The sequence below is a fragment of the Neolamprologus brichardi genome, chromosome 15 (assembly GCF_056152115.1).
Source record: "Neolamprologus brichardi isolate AB-2024 chromosome 15, ASM5615211v1, whole genome shotgun sequence".
Classification (NCBI taxonomy): Eukaryota; Metazoa; Chordata; class Actinopteri; order Cichliformes; family Cichlidae; genus Neolamprologus; species Neolamprologus brichardi.
Window position 1 is genome coordinate 16,845,210 of NC_142118.1, and position 5,531 is coordinate 16,850,740.

Below are 5,531 nucleotides of genomic sequence, written 5' to 3' on the forward strand. Positions count from 1 at the left end.
AGAGAGGGAAATGAGGCGAGGGCTTTAATTTTATATTCTATCTCCTCCCAAAACACTGAACGAAGGTGAACCAAGGGTCTGGCTGTGCGTCTGTACATGGTCATGTGCTGGGCTCAGTTTTTAAAGAAACAGACCTTGTTTAAGGTAGGAAGCACATTTTAAGCATCCCTGTAGTGTCATCATATGCAGAAGGGGCTTTGCTTTTCCCTTTTGCACAGATGATACCCAGATATCGCTCCCCATAAAGCCCAATAACACTTCCTATCCTAAAATGTGGAGCAGATGTGAAAGACTGGATGTTTAGTTGAATTCTGAGCAAAGAGATGACCTTGTCATTGATCCAAAAACACTACATGTGCAGACTGGACATTATCTTGTTTCGTGTGGTAAAAGTAAAATTATACTGGTGTTATGATCTAGTGATATAACAAAGTCAGAACGAATCTCTTTCTTTTTGACTTTATAAACAAATGGCTGGGTTTTTTTTTTTTTTTATTGTTGCGAAACTTTTAGGACTCATCCTCACAGCTGTCAGCCATATGGGGAAAGGACAAAATAAGGCCTGTTTTACCCAATGAGAAAAGGCAAAGCGAGAAAACCCACCAATCCACAACAAGCCACCATCATGTTGCTGCTGTCTTGTTAAGATTTTCTCCTGAATAGTGTAGGGCCTTTACTTTGCACGTAAAGCACCACGAGACAGCTGTTGTTGTGATTTGGTGCTATATAAATAAACCAGAACTGAATCAAAGCTAGAGACAAAAATGTGCAACGGCATGACCAATTTTCAACTTAATGGCAAAAAAATCTTGGCCCACTCTTAAACATATTTCTGGAGTTGTTCATAAGATTCTTTTATTTATATGAAACCACATAAAATTATGTAATGCCCTGATTTACACTTCTGAGGAACAATTCATCAGTATTTCTTACCAGTACTTCAATGAGAAGAAAGTTTATATTGCAACTGGCATAAACAGACCTTTAAAAAACAAAAATCGACTCATACGACAGCAAGTTCACTGGAACATCAGCGTGTCAAAAAAGAAAACAGACAAAAATGTTCTCCAAATGTTCTCCAGCTGGTCGCTGCAGAGTAATCCTCCTTATTTGGCTGCAGCTTCTCTTAAAACTTCATAAAACACATGGTTATAATAAAAAAATGGGGAAAAAAATCATGTTCCTTTGCGGCTATGCAGAGCAAACAAACTTATAATACTTTAATTTCATTTCTGGATTAAATGTAAGGTTACTTATTGAAATAACTTGACTTGAGGGTGTCTGCAGGAAGCTGAATTTTTAGTCGAGCCATTTTTCCTCCAGGGGAGTAAAAGTCTTAGAAAGTGGATTAAGAGCTGGGCGAATGTTCAAGGTAAACAGGTGTGCAACATGAAAATTGAAGTCTGTGTTTTCAAGTGAGTTCTTTGTTCATTTCTTTATCATTGCTACATAATTATTTATAATTATTTACATAACTGTACCATGATAATCAATCCAATATATCATTACTTTCCTTCCATCTAATAAACATACATTTACAAACTAAAGAGACCTTAAACAAAGTTAACAGATAGCCATAAATAACATCACCATCACAAAGATTTCTCTGTAAACACTGTCTTCTAGGAATTACATGTTCAAATATGGGTGTGTTTATGTATTTGATAAGTTGCAAATATTGGAGTGAAACATTTAGTTGTAGAAAATGCAGGATTAAACTTTATAAGGTTATCTTTAGAGCAGAGGTGGCACTTCATAATAGTCACAGTCTTCTTCATGGTTCTTTCATTCAAGTGTTGCCTCTTCCAGGCACAGCAATACAGATATACATTTAGCTGTATAATAACAATCTTGGTGTCATGGTTGTGGGTGAGTCACAGTAAATTTCCACAGTTACTCACCACTCTCACCTGCCTGCCTCCCTACTCTACTGCTTGGAATTTTGGACTCACCCAGACCTCTGTCTCTCGGCTTCCCCTCCTACTTCTCTCCACCTCCAGACAATGCCTTGACCTGTCACAGTTTCCCTCGTCAAGTTCCCGCACCCAGCCGTCTCTAGTTCATGTTCATAGTTCCTGCTCAGTTCATAGCTTTAGCTCTGTTTACCATGTGCACTTCATCACTGTTAAATAAAGTTCTTTGCTTATCACTTCCTGAGTCTTTGGTTGAATCTTTGTTTGAGTCCGTCTCTCATCTCGAGCCTCTGAGCCTTGAAACTTGGCAGAAGTTGTGTCACAGACCTTTCCAGTTTTCTCCTTAGTCTTTACATGGTGATTCACTTGGTGAATCTTACCTTAATGTAACCATAGTGTATTTAACAACTGTATTGCAGTTCCATATTTCACACACACACACATATATGTATGTATGTATGTATATCTATCTATCTATCTATCTATCTATCTATCTATCTATCTATCTATCTATCTATCTATATGCATATATATATGTATGTATGTATATGTATTTATATATGTATATATTTGTGTGTGTGGATACATGAAATATGTATATACACACACATATGGTGTTTTAATATAAATTATGTGAACATAGAACATTTCTGTGAACTCTCCTAAAGTCAGAGTTTAACCCTTTTAAAGCCTGAACCATGAAATTATGACCAGATAAATCTCAGTTTTTTCAAACATGAGTGTTATTATCAGTGTTTATGTGTGACTTCTCCCACCAGAGGATGGCTGTGGGTTTTTTCCTTTTGTTTCTTAGGGGGTGGACACCTGGGCATGCCTGCTGAGTTGTTGGGTGGAGTTTGTTCCTGTCCTGGGATTGTCTTTATTGAACCTTCTGACAAATAATTAAAATATATATTGTATATTCTACAGGGATGGAGAAAGTATAGGAGTAACTTCAATTTCTTAGCAATCGTTTGTATTTGGGCAACGAAACAACAAATCACATCAGTCAACGCAATGCATGTTTTTGGGCTAGTAGGCACTGTGTCAGGTTTCTGGCAGTCAAGTGTGTTGGTGGACATCTGAGGCAATAAAGAGAACTGTACTCTGGGTGGATGTGAAGGAGCTGAGGCGAAACTACTCTAACTGGGCCTCTGACTCACCTCAAAATGTCTTTACCACATTACTGGTGACGATTTTGTGTGTGCGTGTTTTCCAAGTGTAAGCCAGTATGTGTTTATTTAACAGTGACTTGTTACTCACACATTGCAGCAGGTGTGATATCTGTCCTCTCTCTCACACACACAAACATAGTATGAGTTACCTGAGCCACAGGGAAAAGCAGAGTGTTTTTACAGCTGTCTATGTAATGAATTCTTTGGGGGCCTGTCAAATCAACAGTTAGCTAACGTCTCAAATTTTGTGGTATATGTGCGTGCATGTATGTGTGTGTTGACGAAGGTTAGGTAATGTCTCTGTATGCTACCTCCCACTTCTGGCAGGTTTAATGTCAATATGCTTAAAATTACACAACCAGAGTTGTCATACAGACAGAAAGCTAAAAGACCCGCCCCACCCCTCAAACAGACTTTGTAATGGAGAATTTTATCTTAAAGAGACAAGTGAAGATTGAAAAGTGAGCTATCTAATTTATAAAGCTTTCATACTTACAGAGGTAAATAGTTTCACGGCTTGAGGTGCCAATTTTAATCAAAAGGTAAGCATGTTTAAATTAAACATGGCCATTAAAGAATTACTTATGGCTGCAATATATCAGCTGAGAAATGGGAGGGCAAAGAGGGCTGAAAAGACAACTAACCCTAACCCTATAATGTGAATTACAGATGTTCAGGGCTTTTTTTTCTACATTACACAGTTCAGCCATGTGCAGGCATGACATGACATCACAATCAGCAGAACACATTGGTCCTGTGGGTTTTTGGTAATAAACTGTTGCCCACATACAGCCTTTTACGACTACTGAACCTTCTTTATCACCAGCCAGTTGTGGTGTGGAGGGAGGGAAGAAGTGTTACATCCCCCCATTAATGATTTTCAGGAAAATTTTGAAGTTGGAGCTTTTACTCTGTAAAGTGAAGTTTAATTCACTCTGAAGTGAAAGCAAATCTGGTGGGTTGATTTATACTGGTCAGTAAGCACAACATGCCTTGCTCTGAACATTTTCTCATAGCAGACAGCTCCTTATTTATGTTACAGCGTCACTGAGTGTTGTAATCTGAAAAAAATATATACAACTTTCAAGTGAATCAAAACTTTTCTACATCTACTAGATAAACTATAAGTAGGAAAAAAATCAGTTAGCTTTACTTGGGCACCAAAAAGACAACAGTAGAGCATTTTCACTGGTAAACATGATGAATATTTGTTGCTCTTTTGGCTATGTGTTAATCTGACAGGAGTCTGGGGTTAGAGATGCTGAGCCTTCATAATATGTAAAGAAACTGTAATTAAAATCCCCCCTCCAGTGACCTCTGCAAGTTTTAGGTTTAAGGTTTTCAAATATACCTTCCAAGTTAGCGTGCGGTGCACAGTGCAAACTGAAATTAGCAAATAATTCCTGCCATTGGATACAGAGTGTGTCCAAGCACTTGATGATCCTGCAAGTGACATCAAGGGTGGGCGGTAGTAAGATCGGAACATTGTGAACAAGGTAGGCTATAATTAAATGATAATTATCTAAATAAAAAAGCACAATGAGGGATGTGTATGTAAAGTATTTAAAACAAATAAAAATGTAGCATAGTTGCACAATTGTTTGCATGTCTGTTAATAGCTGGTTGTAGTGATATCTTTAATACTCTGCCCTGCAAATTTCCCATCCATCAGTTTAGCATCACTGCTAATGATTAATAGCTCTACATATGGGAAGAGTTTAGACATATCTGCTTTAGGGCTTCCCAACTACAAAATAGAAAGACAAGAAATGGTTTGAATTATGGTGAAGAATTTCTAAATGATTTAAAAATGACAGAAATTCACACTTTTGCTTCAGCTTTATAGGAAGGAAACGCTTTATGCTCATAACTTCTCAAGAGACTGAAGGAATAAGGTATTTTTGGTGGCTTTCTGAAGGACGTTTTTGTTGGAGGTCAGGTTGCTTTAACATCCCACAAGGGATGTGATGTTCCAGCACAGGGGAAAAGAGGGCAAGGCTGTGAAAATATAATTCAGCAGGAGATCAGGGCAGCCACAGTCTTCTGCAGGGAGGTTTTCATCTGGTTTCGTCCACAGCTGCACAAGCCTTTCTCAGATATCAGTGCAGATTGCTGATCGTAGTCACATCTAACAGTCTGATTTACAGTGCTTTGTGGTTGCATAAAATAGGTGATATTTAACATTCCAAAAGTATTTTTGTTGTTGACTCATTTGCGCACAGCTTTGCACTGCACTAATTGCACTATAGACTTTAAATGTATAAATTATCTGTGTTTTAGATAATAGATACTCATGTTAAAATACCAGGCTATATACAGACAATTGAATCAGGCTTAAAAATCTAATGGGGAAGGGTTGTGAAATGTGTTTTGATGCAGGGATGAAACCAGTCTCCCTTCTTTACATTATATAATCTTTGGAAGCTCAACAGGATACTGACAC